The sequence below is a fragment of the Dromiciops gliroides genome, chromosome 3 (genome assembly GCF_019393635.1).
Source record: "Dromiciops gliroides isolate mDroGli1 chromosome 3, mDroGli1.pri, whole genome shotgun sequence".
NCBI classification, from domain to species: domain Eukaryota; kingdom Metazoa; phylum Chordata; class Mammalia; order Microbiotheria; family Microbiotheriidae; genus Dromiciops; species Dromiciops gliroides.
In genome coordinates this window covers 351365109-351381415 of record NC_057863.1, presented here as the reverse complement: position 1 = coordinate 351381415, position 16307 = coordinate 351365109, and the positions used below count along the sequence as shown (strand labels likewise).

Genomic DNA, 16307 nt, shown 5'->3' with positions numbered 1-16307 from the left:
AGCACCAAGCCTCGCACTCCCCTCACCCCTTCGCAACTGCACCCTTTTCCACTCGCGCCCACGGCAAACCTTGACCAAGCCTCTCCCTTCCCTCAGCCACCTCCTACGCCCGACAAAACGCCCTCCAGCCTTGATCATTACCCCACCAGACCAGCGTCGAAAAACACCCCGGAAAAAGGACTTTTACCAGGGTTGTAGCACTTTCTTCGGGCAAGGAGACCCTTTCCTGCCACCCAGAACCCCTTGCCTACTGGCTTGCTCCATATTTGCATGGCCCTCCTCCCTTCAGCTCTTTCCCTTTCATTTCCCCTTCCTCACTTTCTTCATCTCAGGCCTCCAAAAAACATGAAGGAGTGGACAAAAACATCAATGACAGTTTGAGTACGATTATTTTAAATTTAACATAGATTTTTTAAAAACCCTATGTAATAGCACTTCAGTTTAAAATAACTTGGAGCCTGTGTGGGACAATTATGGATTTGAGTCAGATGGAGTATGAAAGATACCTAGCCCCCCCCCCCCCAGAATAGCTAGCCTCTTGCTTTGCCTAAAAGTTAATTGCTTGTCAAATTCTCACCGTCTCCTTTAAGTTTTATTGTTGAGAAATGGGCGTGTGACAGTTCTGTAAACTTTGGGGATGGGGTCTGGGAGATATCCAGTGCCCCAGTAAGTTTTATTACTTGTCACAGTCCTACCAATTAGCACTATTTACTTTACTTCTGCTTAGTTCCCACATGCCAGCTGCACCTTAGTTTATGGCCTGTAATAAAAAAAACTCCCCTCTCACATGTCAGAATCCCAGTCTCTGTCATGGCAGATAAGGGAGTGATTTCTGCCTCCCTCTTTCTTTGACATTCCTCAGACTTGTACCCCTTCCCCTTCTCCCCTTTGTTCTTGGACATGTCTCCATACATGGATCACGAGCTGGGTACGCACCTTGGGTGAGACAGGATTGGATGTTAGATTGTGAGCTCATCTACCCTAGCTGTAGGTGGGGACGGTCCTTTTCAAGATTACTATAAAAACCTAGAGGATTGGGAATATCTTTGCAAGACTTCAATGTGTAATTGGGTTTTGCCTGTCCTCATGAGGATGTGATAAATCTGTCTCTGCTTGACTTGGTGGTCTCCTCGAGTTATTTGGATAAACTGAGGCAGTTTGTCCCAAACAGAGCCCACAACTAAACACTGTTGCTTTGAGGTACAATGTTTAAGCCTTGAGACCCTATATTGTAGCTTGATCTTTTGAAGCCTCTCTTCTCAGGGACACCTGAGGAAAAAAGTCAGGTAACAAAGATTTCCCAGAGAGTCAGTTCCCTGACTCTCTCTTCTTATCCTTCCTGTTAATACTTGCAGCTATGCAGCAAGAAGCCTAGCCCAGAAGCCTGGGTTACCTGAACCCAAATTATAAAAGAAAGGGCAGCCTCAGAGTAGTAGTCCTCATCAGGACTACTGGATCTAGCTACTATACCCTTTCTGCCCAACAGATGAATTGTCTTGCCTTTTTAGAAGTAGTCAAAAAGGCTGGGAAGAAGAATAGAGGAAACTGAGAAGTAGTTATGTACTGTTGGGGCCACCTGTGCCTTGAACAAGGCAGTGCTGCAGCAAGTCAGTCAGATGGAGAGCCTCTAATGCTTGTCAGAGGAGACTGGGCTTCATCACGTAGGACATACTGTGTGATGGATTGTACCGGTGACTTGATAGTAGCCTAAGCAGGCCCCACAACCCAATCTTCTTCAACCAAAGCCAGTAAATATGGATCTGAGTGGCTACCATGTGCTAAACTAAGCAAGGTGGAGGATAAACAGAGAGGATATGCACCAGGCTCTGCTCTCCAGGAACTCAGAAATACAACTAGGATGAACAAGATGAAGAATAACAATAAAGTTTACATAATAAACAATTTAAGTTTGCAAAGTGCTGGAGGCTGGCTTTGAACTCAAGTCTTCCTGACTCAGGGGCAGCTAGATGGCTCAGTAGATAGAGCACTGTGCCTGGAATGAGGATGACCTAGTTTCAAATCTGACCCTCAGATACTTCCTAGCTAGCTGCATGACTCTGGGCAAGTGGCTTAACCTCTGCCTTACTCCACTGGAGAAAAAAAATGGCAAACCATTCCAGGACCCTTGACAAGAAAACCCCATGGACAGTATGGGGTCAGGAAGAATCAATTAGAAGTGACTTAACAACAGCAGTAACTTCTAGAGACCTAGCTAGCAGCCTCTAACAAACACATACAGAGCAATTTAGAACAGTACAAAACAGCATAAAGTAAAGTGCTGGATTGTGTTGACTCTGAAGCTTGTAAAAGTTTAGGAGAAGAAGAGGTCCTAGTTCCTGGACTAGTTGGACAAGGGACTTGAGATGGGCCTTAAAGAATGGGTAATATTTGGACAGGAGAGAAAAGGAAACAGACATTTCAGTCAGGAGGAATAGAAGAAGCATGGGAATAAACATTGCATAGCACAGAATCATAAAAGCCAAGAACAAGAAGAGATCAGGGAGGTTATTTAGTCTACCCACACAGGAATTCCTTCCACAACATCTCAGTGGTCATTCAGTGTCTGCTTAAATATTTCAAGTGATGGGGAACTCATAAGCTCCTGAACTTGTCCATCCTCCTGAGGGTCAACACTAATCAGTCCTTAGGAAATTGTTCTTTCTATTCTTTGAGTGTAAATCTCTTGACAATTTATCCCTCCTCTCTGGACACACCTGACTAAATCTAATCTCACTTTCATAGGACAGCCATTCCAAGTGGGCAAAACAGTCTATGAGGAGAAGGGAGGAGATGATGAGGATACCAGGCTGGTGCATATTTGGGATACAGAGAGAATCTGAATAGGTATTTTCCAGGAAAGACCAGTTTCAGCTCAGCTTCGTCAGTATGAGTCCCTAAGGCATTCCCAACAAGGTAGAGAAGAGGTGAGATCACACTAGGCCATGTGGACAATGTGAGAAAATGGGTAGTTGTCTCCTCTCAATGTGGATATAATGGTCAGTCATACTCCTCCTGACCTGTTTGTAGGACAAAGGTCTCAGATCCCCTCCTCCCCCTCAGGTTAACGCAATCACATGGTTCAAGGAGCCCTGGTCTCAATAAGGTCCAATCCAGAGTTCTGTCCACATAAGGAAGTATAAGGTCCACTCCTGAGTTATGCCCATACAAGGAAGAGGGGTGGGAATACTGCATTCCGATTAGCTAGTTTTTGTGAGCAGATTGTAACCCTTGAGTAATCAGACGAGTGATGAAACAGGGGAGGGTCCATTTGCGTTAGGGACTAGGGTATAAAACAGGGCCTGTAAGCCTCCTTTCTGGGCACCCACTAGCTGCACCCTAGGGTGCCTCCTTCTCATGAGAAGAAAATAAAGAGCCGGGGCAGCTAGGTGGCCCAGTGGATAGAGCATAGGCCCTGGAGTCAGGAGGACCTGAGTTCAAATCTGGCCTCAGACACTTGACACTTACTAGCTGTGTGACCCTGGGCAAGTCACTTAACCCCAATTGCCTCGCTAAAAAGAAAAAAAAAAAGAAAAGAAAGAGCCTTTGTCACTTCGATGCTGCTGAGTTCCCAAGAATTATAGAGAAGAGGATGGATTTTTCCCTCAGAGACAATGAATGGGAAAGAACTCAGCCTAGATCAAAGAGTAGATACAGATCCATTTGACTACCTACGTGCAGCAGCAGGCTGTTCAAAGTGGACTGGGGAAGTGATGGGGCTTAAAAACTGGAGACCTAAGGGGCAGCTAGGTGGCACAGTGGATAGAGCACAGGCCCTGGATTCAGGAGGACCTGAGTTCAAATCCGGCCTCAGACACTTGACACTTACTAGCTCTGTGACCCTGGGCAAGTCACTTAACCCCAATTGCCTCACCAAAACCAACCAACCAAACAAACAAAAAAAACTGGAGACATGGATAAAGTTTGATTCTCTGGAGGAGATGGGAGATGAGATGACTGAGCAGAGCTGGGAAACCAGGTGAGGTGGAAGGGTGAGCAGAAGGAGGCATGCACAGCATGGACCACATGGTCAGGAGAGAATCAGATAAGCTGGTGATATAGGGGCTGTGCCAAGATCAAGGACAAGGACCAGGACTAGACAATCTCTCCATGGTCAAACTGTGCTTGTGGAGGCAGTTTCCAATTCAAATCGATGAAGGAAAAAAGTGTATATCAGTTTTCCTTTAGTTGGGGTAAATGGAGTAATATTAGAGATGCAATTTTAACAGACTTGTGGTGCTCTTGTCAGTGACATACATGGTAGATACATGCATGCAGGTATACGCATATGCAGGTGTGCATACACAACATACATGAGGCTATGAATTAGGTGTTTTGTATTCACTTATCATGGTGCAATCTTAACCCCTGTTGGTTGATACTGGGGTATTTTAATCAGTACCAGGCAATTTACATTCTAACAGGGAGCAGCTAGGTGGCACAGTGGATAAAGAACTGGCCCTACAGTCAAAAGGACCTGAATTCAAATCTCACCTCAGACACTAACTAGCTGTACGACCCTAGGTAAGTCCCTTAACCCCAATTGACTTAAAAATCCGGGGCCATCTCCAGTTGTTCTGGTGTATATCTTGCCACTGGACCCAGATGGCTCTGGAGGAGAGAGATTGGTGACCTTGCACAGTCCTCCACAACTTAAATCCACTTCCCTGCAAGGCATGACATCACCCCGATGTCATGCTCCTCTTTGAGAATGAAGGACAAAAGCACAACTTATAAGAAATGTTTGAGAGACTGGTAGCTAAAACAATACAAAACCAAACCAACTTCTGGCCAAACAAAATGCAGTCACAGAAATTGATTTAAAAGCAAACACCCCCCCCCATAAACAAATAAAAAAAAAAATCCCACCCCCCAAAACTCATACCCACATACCTAAAAATAGGCCCAATAATTTGAAGTGCTAGTATTAAATTCTTATTGTCTGTAAAGTTCTTTGGGGACTTGCTAGATCTTAAGTCCTTTGAACTTAATGGGGAGGCCATTAAATCTTGTCAATTCTGTAAAAGAAGAAACCTTGAGAATCCTAAAATAGTGAATTTGTTTATTGGGAAACTGAGATTTCTCCTTCTCCCCCCCCCCCCAACACAAACACTCACAGACAAAATCAGGGGATTTACAAGTTTGCTTATAGTATAGAAGTGATTTATATGACAATTTGACTACTGATTATGAAAATTATACAGTCGAATTATATGTCAAATCAAATCTCATTCTAGTTACAAATGGTGGCATGCAGAATTCCAGTTTTCCCAAGACACATTGATTGCCAGCACTACACATTTACAGGACCCACTACTTTTAGTAAGTCTATTTCCAAAGATTAACAGGACAGTCTTGTATTCCCATCTTTCCTTTAAGGGGTTCATGAGGCTCTTATGTAACAGAAATCGCAAGCAAAAGAAACCTCTATTACATAGCAATGAAAGTGTGAATGTATATTTCCTACATAAACATGAGAACATCTCCTTCTATTGATCCTTCAAGGACAGAATTTCAGTGCTATACTTAAATAATTCCATGCCGCCAATTTATTTCTATGTTCTCCCCTTGATAAATGTTGTAGCTGGATAGAATACTGTAACTTTAAAGCATGTTCCATGACTATTTCCCCACATCAACAAGAATCTCCAAATTGATGAAATAAAACTCAGAGTTCATGAGAAATCTCAAAACTAGTTCAAACAGGCATTTCTCTATGGAGTGCTCACAAACTCACAGGCATAGAAATCTTTTCATCTCCTTCTTATCTCAATGAGATCCAAATTTGCCTCAAATCAGTCTTTGAATACTCTGATTTTTACACTTCATTTACCTTCACTGCATCTTCAGTCCTCCATACCTTTTTTTTTTTTTAAATCATATACTGGGGCAGCTAGGTGGCGCAGTGGATAGAGCAGCAGCTGGACTCAGGAGGACCTGAGTTCAAATCCAGCCTCAGACACTTGACACTAGCTGTGTGACCCTGGTCAAGTCACTTAACCCCAATTGTCCTGAAAAAGAAAATCATATACCAAGTCTATCCTCAAGAACGAATTTTTTTCATTCCAATGAATTTCTCCTTTGCATATTAGCACGTTTTCTTATATAATGCCAAATGATTGTAAAACTTAAATTTATTCTGATCAAAATTGAAATCAAGTTTTACACAGTTTCTCATATTGTCAGTGTGTGTGTGTGTGTGTGTGTGAGTGAAAGAGAGAGAGAGAGAGAGAGAGAGAGAGAGAGAGAGAGAGAGAGAGAGAGAGAGTTCTTTTAAAATGAATGTGCAGGGGCAGCTAGGTGGCGCAGTGGATAGAGCACCGTTTGTAACTGTGAATTCAGATTGAGATCATTAGGAGTAGGGGTGGAGGAGGAACACATTATAATAAATTCAATCCCGAAAGTCCAGGTGAATTAATTCCCAAATTCTAATCCAACTGTTTTTGTTTTTTTGTTTGTTTTGTTTTCTTTTCTTTTTTGAGACGTGACTTCCCAAATATTTTTAGGGAGTGTTCCGAGAAGTCACGGAGTGACCTCCCATTTTTAGCTGGGGCCACAAGGCAAGATCCTGCCAGGATGGGCCAGACAGGATCTGGGAAATGTTCGTCAAGAAATAAACGAAGGGGGCAGCTAGGTGACACAGTGGATAAAGCACTGGCCCTGGATTCAGGAGTACCCGAGTTCAAATCCGGCCTCAGACACTTAACACTTACTAGCTGTGTGACCCTGGGCAAGTCACTTAACCCCCATTGCCTCACTTAAAAAAAAAAGACTGTATATGAAAATAAAGTTTCTGGAATTAGTAAGCATAAGGAAAAAAAAAAAACCTCTAGTCGATGAAAGGGGGGTCAAAGAGAAAAGCACCAAGTAGAAAATGCAAAATAGAGCTCGAGTGAAGACCCCTGCTCTACTTAACAATTTCGCATTTGATTTTTCTGCTCCTACACTGACAACCGGCAGGAGAGTCAGTACACTTACGTACTCCGAATCAGTAATATACGAAGAGAACTCATAAGAAAAAACACGATAAGGAAGTAGCCAAGCATACAAACTACAATAAAAGAAAAATACTACGCGGAAAAGTTACATAAGTCTGCTTTTCAACACCACATACCAGGGGAGAGCGCGAACGCAGTCCCCCACTACCACAAATTATGCAGTCGAGTTTCCCGCATTTGGGGAAATCGCAGGGGTCAGCCCATCCGGAGTGCAATGGATAAGCCTCGCCCTGGGGAAACCACCTTCGTGATCATGGAATCACCCCTGCCAGGTAAGTATGCTTTGCGACGCCATGCACGCCCACGCCATCGACGCACACACACATTACAGATACGGTCACTAACACAACACTTCGACATCCCACACAGCAAGATACAGCCACGCAAAACACGGGAATCTCAAAGCATTGCAAACCGAGCAACATGCAAACGTCGCCAGGATCCTCCGACACTCAAATCTTTATTTTCCAGAGGAAGTAACCAACTCATCGGAGAAAACGGCACCCAAACACTCCTCATCTGAATATTGCCTGCCCTCTTGTGACGTTTCTCGCCCGGCATCCGGAAGACAGACATCATTCAAGGCTAACATTCAAAGCAACTTACTACGTGGACCAGGACCTGAGCTACCTCTGCAGTATTTGGCATTTCCTTATCTCGATGGGACCGAGGCAGATTCGTTTCACTCTTGGATTGGTTTCGTTCAATCTTTATTTGTATACAGAGTCCGTCCCCATTAACAATTGGGCCGCTTCTCGATGCTCCTCCCTTCTCTCCACATTTCCTGATCTCGAGGCACAGCCCAAGTCACACCTCTTCCATCCAGCTTTTCCCAAATATTTCAGCCCCAGAACCGGGCAATGAACTGCGGGCCTGGCCATTCATTACCTCTCGCCTCCGGACTGGAATCCCCGCCTCAGCGCTCTCCTTTCTCCACCACATCTTCCCCCGACCTGCCAAACTGATTTTGCTGACTACATCGTTACCCTACCAGTGGCTCTCCTTTGCCGCGGGGAGAAATAGAAACTCTGTTTCGCGTGGAAAATCCGTCACAAAATGACTCTAATCGACCTTTCAACCTTATTCCTTCCCTTCCTGCATTCTGTAATTCAGCCAAACTCCCTTTCTTCCGGATGCTCGCGCAAGACACTCCATCTCCCCTCTCCGGGCTTTTGCAGGGGCTCTCTCCCTCCTCACCTGCCCTTCCTCTCCTGGCATCACCTTCGACGTAAAGCTTTTCCAGATTCCCCATCCCAAGTGCCCGACCTCCCCTCATTATTATTATTATTATTATTATTATTTTTATTTTTAGTGAGGCAATTGGGGTTAAGTGACTTGCCCAGGGTCACACGACTAGTTTAAGTGTTAAGTGTCTGAGGCCGGACTCCAGGGCCACACCTCATTTTTTAAAGGATAATTTTGTATTATTTTGAAGTTGACAGACATCAACAAACATGAACTTTCCATGTACGAACAAGAAATGACAGAGGATTGCCTAGAAAAACCTGAAAAACGCGCTACATTTTGGAGTGTGTGTGTCTGTGTTTAAGGCAGGTAAGCAAATTGGACCATGCTCCTTCCAAAGCTGTTCCGCCGCAGGTCTGTGCCTGAGTCTAAACTGCCTTCTCTTTTTTGTAGCATCTTTCTTAAAATGTTTCCTTGATGCTCTTTCCTTTCTTTCCGGAATCATTATCACTAGAATGACACCCCGCCCCTCCCCTCCCTCAAGCCCTCCCTTGTCACAAATAAACTTACAAAAAACTCTTCTCTCCCCCGCCCCTCTCCCCCCCCCCCCCCACACACACTTGAAAACCTTTCTCATTCTACACATCTCTGCTTAGAGGCCGGAAGCCCCCTCGATCTTAAAATGCCTTGTTATTTTGTATGTACTCTGTGGATAGCTATTTTGGTACACATTGTTTCATGTACAACATGTTGCTTAATAGGTGCTTGTTGTTTTATTGGCTACAGTTTAAGTATAAGTGGAAAGTAAATGAAACGGATTTAAAAAAAAAAATCCTGTGTAGGGGGGCAGCTAGATGGCGCAGTGGATAGAGCACTGGCCCTGGAGTCAAGAGGACATGAGTTCAAATATGGCCTCAGACACTTAATACTTACTAGCTGTGTCGCCCTGGGCAAGTCACTTAACCCCAATTGCCTCACCAAAACAAACAAACAAAAAATCCTGTGTAAGCAAACACAGACATGCATTATGGCTTGCACCTTATGTCCAGGCCATAAATTATTCACTGCCAATGGGGTTCCCTCCTTCTTATTCTTTCCTTTCCTTGTGGCTTTTAGCTATCTCCCAGTGGCTTCAGAGATTGCAGGATCTTTGATAGTTCAAAGAGTTTCCTGACTCCTGAAATCTAACTTCTGAAGTTCTGTCAGGGCCATGATGCCAGGTCACATGATACCAGAGATCATTCATCATTAGGAGGTCACTAGTCTCAGCTGATTATTCCCTGATTAATTGTCGGCTAGAGGGATAATGAATTGTTCTCACCTAGAAAACATGGCTATCTCCCTAAAGAAATACTTTCCAGAATACCAGCTGCTCAGAACAACAGAACACATGGGTAACTTGAGCCTCAAAGGCCTAGCTTTTTGATTCCTGAGGACATTCACCATAGTCTCCACCTGGTGTAGAAGCAAATGATGGACTGCCTCTTATTTTTTTCCCTTTTGATTTTTATTGATCACAGCAGCATTTCCTATTAATGTGTATTTTTAAATTGTTAAATTATTACACCCAAACTATGTTTTTTTTGTGTTTTTTTTTTTTTAGTGAGGCAATTGGGGTTAAGCGACTTGCCCAGGGTCACACAGCTAGTAAGTGTTAAGTGTCTGAGGCCGGATTTGAACTCAGGTCCTCCTGAATCCAGGGCCGGTGCTCTATCCACTGCGCCACCTAGCTGCCCCACCAAAACTATGTTTTTAAAATTAATTGTTATTGCACCAGTTTGGGTAGTAAGCATTTTGCTGTTTATTAATATTATATACCAGTAAAGGATTGACCACCAAGTAGAGAAAGCTTTAGCATGGCAGTTAACTGGAGAAGGAGAAAAGCCCCAGAAAATCCATGCTGTCTCTCAGAGAGACAGCACATGGTCTCAAGGAGAGTTCAGAAGACCTACAAAACCTACACTGTCCTAAGAGGAAGAGCCAAGAGCAGAGAGAGAGCCAAGCACCAGTCAAGATGGAGAGCTCTTGGGGGGCATGGGGGACAAGGGGGTTTACCCTCTTTTGGTGGAGGTAGGTCATTTGTACATTGATCAAAGTTAAATGGTTAGCAACATTCAATTCCATTGGTTGACATGACTTGAGAGTGGTCTAAATTAAAATGAACTCTACAGATGACAGCAGGGAGAAGACCCTCACTCAAGTTCCTTAAGACAAAGTCCATTATCTGGGTGTGGTGTGATCCCATCAGTTCACTGAGCTAGACAAAAGAATCAATCCCCATTTCTTTTGTTCCTTTGGGTTTGTCCCAGGCAAGATCTGAACTTTCTGGACTGGGGGTGGTGGTGGGGAGGACTGAGGAACTGATCTCTGGGTCCCCCCAAGAAATCCATTATTAATGATTATTTTCTCATAAATGTCATGCTTGAAGAATAATGCAGAATAGCAATTTTAGATGAAAATACTTGAGGAGAAATACCAGCCCAAAACATGAGAAGCATTTCTGCTATAAAACCTGCCTTGTCATTAGGAGAGGGGAAAAGGGAAAGGCTGAAGGGTATCCCCAAATGACTTACTCCTGCCGCCCAATGTTGTAATGCCCTGCTTGTTTTCCCCTGAATGAGTTAGAATTATCTGGGGGCTCACAAAAGGCAATTGAAAAAATGGAATTGATGGAAGAGGCTAAAAGAGTTAACAGATAAGCTATCAACTGTAGCTAAACAGGGTTAACAGAGAAACTGAGGCTTGAGTCCTTATTAAAATTAGTACCTGAAAGGGTTAACAGAGAAACTAAGGTTTGTGTTCTTATCAACAGTACTGTAACCAAGAGGGTTCAAGTCCCTATCAACCCTCACCATCAACAGAGACTGTAACTAGGCACCATTAACCATGAATAGTCATTAATATTCCTAGATGACAGGACACCTAGAAACCAGATCTTAAGTAAAGAGATACCAAAAACAGAGAGACCCTCTGGCTCTGACAAGTCTAAGCATGTCTTTATGAACATGGGCAGAAAGGACCAAATGTGTCCTTAGGTTCACCTTATGATGTGTAGACCCCCAAAACACACCCCCAAGGAAAAAGGTACCCAACTTGGGGGTTGTCTTAGGACTCCAGGAGGTCCAAATTAGGATATGAACCTCCCTCAAGGGGAGATTAAGACAATGAGGAGGGGCAGCTAGGTGACACAGTGGATAAAGCACCAGCCCTGGACTCAGGGGGACCTGAGTTCAAATTCAGCCAATTCAGATCAATTCAACACTTGACAGTTATTAGCTGTGTGACCCTGGGCAAGTCACGGAACCCTCATTGCCCCACCAAAAAAAAAAAAAAGATAATGAGGAGATAATCTACTTTTCTCACTAATCTAATACCCATATGTACATATATATTTATATTTAAACCATTTTCTTCTCCTTATTTGGGACACCTTTGGGAGCTTCTCTCTGTGGTCATCACAGTATTCCAATAAAACTTGGGAAATGGAGTCACTGAGTCTTGTAATTCTTTGGGATGCCTCCTGATCAGTTTGATCAATTAAATCCATCCCTACATCAGAAAGGGAGGAAGGGAGGAAGGGAGATGCCAGCAAGGCCTTTTACTCTTTCTCCTAGATCTCCCTCCATTCATAGACTCCCTGGAATAGGCCTAGTAGGCCTAGGTCCAGTTAGGGGACATTCTGACTGAGAGAAATGAAATGATGTCATACCAGAAAAATGCTGTCATCTCAGAAAAAGTGACAGGGAGGGAGTCTGGGTAAGAAAGGAGGATTGCAGAAAGGTGACCTCAAGGCTGAAAGACAGTCTTGCAGGTGCCTAAAAGTAGATGTAGAAGAAGACAGCCTCAAGGCTAGTAGTCTAGCTAGTCCAAGTGTGCCAAAGGTTAAAGCTAGTTTGTACTGTGTTTGTTTCATTAGCTTATGCATATTAACTACCAACACCCCAAAGGCAGAGACTGCCACCATTTTCCAATAAGCAATGTATGTAATGGGAGGGGGGGACCCGTTAAGGGGAAATATGTAGAGATATTTTGGGAAGATTGTACACCTCCAGTCCTCAACCAATGAGGAGAAGGGGGGAGGGACCTTTGCGATAGGATTAGGAATAAATAAGAGTAGTTTGCTTTGGCAAAGTCCACCATTCTTCTATAGCAACGTGCCCATTCTTGCAAGAATGTAATAAAGCCTTCACCAAAAGGGAAAGTCCAGTATTTTTATTTCTGACATGACCATGAGAAATAATGCAGTTGATCAGCTTGCTGGTGTCAGTTAGAGGGTACTCTTCCCTTGGAAAAGCAAAGTGGTTAATTGGAAAAGCAAAGCAGTTAATTAACAGATAACAAAGCAGACATGTCATAGGTAGCCAGAAATTTATAGTAGGAGTCTAATTGGAACTCAAATATTCTCGTTACATGACTAGGACCAGGTAGTGACAATAACCTCCTGGCCCCCAACTGTTTCAAGCACCTCCACTTCCCAACAGCTGTAACTTTTCAGTTTCAAGTCTCCCCCAATTCTCCTATAAAAGCAGTGTCTTTACTCTGGCTGATGGAGGAACATGCCATAAATCTGCTCCTCCCCAGGAATTGAAGTTTAGACTTCTTCTCCTAGCCATATCCCCTAGTGGCAAAGAATAAGAACTTTTACCTAAACTTTGATTGGACCATGTATGTGAGTAATTCTTTCACAGAGAGATGTTTCAGATCCAGTTTCCCAGGTGACAGAAGGAAGGAAGGAAGGGGTCATAGATATAGAATTCACAAATCCTTTTTTAAGGAGGTTCTTTGTAAGCAGTACAGCAGGTCTGGGGATGACTGAAGAGGAGATGAGCTGCTCCTCAGGTAAATCTCCTAGATTAGGGCTCCACAGAATATGTGACATGAGAAGGAAAAGGAAGGAAGACAAGGTGAACACCAGAGGGCCACCCCCCCACCCCCAGATCCAAGAGTCTTAGAAGGGTGTTGCAGTGCCAAAAGGTGATTTGCCACCAATTCCCTAGGCAGTGCAGAGGTCTGCAGTTTGTTTTTTTTTTATTTTTTTTATTTTTAGTGAGGCAATTGGGGTTAAGTGACTTGCCCAGGGTCACACAGCTAGTAAGTGTTAAGTGTCTGAGGCCGGTTTTGAACTCAGGTACTCCTGACTCCAGGGCCGGTGCTCTATCCACTGCACAACCTAGCCGCCCCAGAGGTCTGCGATTTTAAATCAGGTGGTAGGGAGGGTTGGGGTGAGTGAAAACAAACATAATCTCTCCTGTTAGTCCCTGGCAACACCACTGCTGGCTAGGATGTGCAGGGAGAAGTGGCTTGATCTTTGGGAGAGAAAATGAGTTTTATCCTCAGAATTACTACTTTCCTTTGAGAGTCCACAAAGAATGTAGAATGATACAGATTGGAGGACTTTACAAGGGAATTTTAGAAGGATCCTAACATTAAGTAGAAGAGGCCTCAGCTTAACAATATATGCATTTATAAGTTCTCTAGCAAGAAATATCAATTTGTAGATGATGGCTGAGACCTCCAGTTACAAAAATCCAAAGTAGTAAACATTCGTATACAAGTTCTTGCAAGTAATATGTTAATTTTCTTCTCCTTCCCCCCACCTCCTGCAAATTAGGATCTTTTTTTCTCTCTTCATTTCCTTCCTTTATTCCTCCCTGTTTTTTGGTAGATCAATAATCACATTTTATTGCTTTATACATGTGGTGCTTTTCAAGACATGGTGGTATGAACCAGAAACCTTGGAATGCACATGAAAGATGATGACATGAAGAGTCATTCTGAGGCAGGATTCTTTCCAGTACTGTTTTTAAAACAGGGTATGAGTTTAAACCGGGAATGAGTTCAAGTTATAATGCACATGAGAATGAAAATTCTTAAGGTCAGTCACTTCACATGCCCATCCTGACACTCTGAATAACTTAGAAAACCACCAGGTCACAAACCACAAAAATGAAGAGCACCAACAATCTGGGCCCTATGGATGCCTTCTCTTCAGGTGATTGGGGGAGGTGGGGCATTCCTCAAAGTCTTGGTGATGTTGCCTCATTGTTCTTGCTGTGTTTGAGTCTTGATTGCTCAGAGGACTAAAGGCTCAGCAACTGATATCACTTCTTGGACTCCAGAGTACAAAACAACCAAGAGGATGACCAGATACCCACTGATACTTAAGGCAGGGGAGCTTCACTCAGCTGAATCAAGTCTGGAGCTCTTTGATGTATGTCCTTATTAATTTAATTTAATTTTTATTTATTTATTTTTTAGTGAGACAATTGGGGTTAAGTGACTTGCCCAGGGTCACACAGCTAGTAAGTGCTAAGTGTCTGAGGCCGGATTTAAACTCAGGTACTCCTGACTCCAGGGCCGGTGCTCTATCCACTGCGCCACCTAGCTGCCCCGTGTATCCTTATTAAATTGTCCTCTTGCTATGACTAAGCAAACCCATTTTTTGTTAACTATGGAATGATGGACAAGTGTCTCATTTTAGTCTTATAACAGAGTTAAGCTATGTGTCATTTGAAATATTGGGGGGATGCCTGTCCCTGTTCTAAGTTATTGGGGAACTTAGCTGGGGTTTCTGATATATTGCTACTTGTAAATTAGAGGCTATTGCACTAGTATGGGGGCATTAAGCATGTATTAAAGCATATTACATGTTAGTAAAGAGAGAGCACATGGCTCCAGAATTCAGAATCCCTATATACCTAGATAGAGAGAGAAGAGAGGGGGCCCACGCGGCTACCTCCTTCAGCATCCCAGCCAAGAGAGACATTGAGAAAAGAGATGAGAAGAGAAGAGAGCTATCCCCCTCTCCCCAAGGATTTTTATCCTCTCTCAGGTAGAGGTGGGTCACTGCACATTGATACAAGCTAATTGGCCAGTAACATTGAAGTCCACTGACTGACATGACTTGGGGGGGGGTCACCCAGGTGAGTTAACTTCCTTTAGGTTGTCAGGAAGGTCAATCTACATTTCTTTTGCAATTCTACAGACTCTGGGCTGGCCCTGGGAAACCAGCTAGGCCCCAAGCAGGGGGGAGGCCCCCCAAAACCCCATTTTTTTTTTTGCGGGGCAATGAAGGTTAAGTGACTTGCCCAGGGTCACACAGCTAGTAACTGACAAGTGCCTAAGACTGGATTATTCATTATTTAAAAGATTGCAATGCTCCTAAACTGCAGAGCATAAAATAAAACTTAGAAGGAAGCACAGAGAAGCAGGGTAGCTTTGAAAACAATATGTAGAAGGTATTACACCTTTTTTATTTTTTATTTATTTATTTATTTTAGTGAGGCAATTGGGGTTAAGTGACTTGCCCAGGGTCACACAGCTAGTAAGTGTTAAGTGTCTGAGGCTGGATTTGAACTCAGGTGCTCCTGACTCCAGGGCCGGTGCTCTATCCACTGCACCATCTAGCTGCCCCCTATTACACCTTTTTAAAAAGTAAACAGTCTGAAATGGAAATTCATGGTTTTATATTGAATCTTCTCTCTATGTTGTGCTGTGTACAAAGACCAATGAAATGAATTGCTAAGTTAAATGAATGTGACAGAATCCCTTTTTCCTTTTTTTGGTCCAGGGACCATACCTCACTGCTCAATCAGGTCTTATTCTGCCATCATTTTTGCCATGGCATCACTGGCTGGCTGCTTGAGCAGTATGGTACCCCATGGGCATTCCCAAATATAAGCATTGTCCTCTGTCACATGAGACAACTTTGTCCTGGATCCTAAACCCTCTGGAAATTACACTGTTTTTGACCACTGTTTAGTAAAAATGCCAGTTTCTTGCCTTCAAATTGAAGTCCTATCCTCGAAACAGCCAACCTCACTTACAGTGTCAGCACCTAAGAATGTCTTTGTGAAGAGGCTAGAAGATTGTGTGGGCCAAGACGTCCTCTTTCTTGTCGTACATCTTATGGTCCATTCTTATCTTAGTCAAAGCCCAAATGATTCTTTCCAAAGTGAATTTAATCATTGGCTCTGTGGGCAACCCTGCATTGTACAGCAACAGCCAGAGGAAAACATTGTTTTAAATAAAAGTCATATTGTCCTAGTACAGTCTCCTGAGGATCTCAATTGTTTCAGAGCCAACCAATAATTTTGTGTGGCACTGATCCAAATGCTTCAGTCAGAT

General features: G+C 43.4%; 1 non-coding gene across 1 annotated transcript; it reads right to left on the bottom strand.

The window, feature by feature from the left end:
- Positions 1-7111: 7111 nt before the first annotated feature.
- LOC122752185 lies at positions 7112-7275 on the bottom strand. The gene has a single exon (XR_006355978.1). It is a non-coding gene; the product is annotated as a U1 spliceosomal RNA (small nuclear RNA).
- Between the last annotated feature and the right edge of the window lie 9032 nt (positions 7276-16307).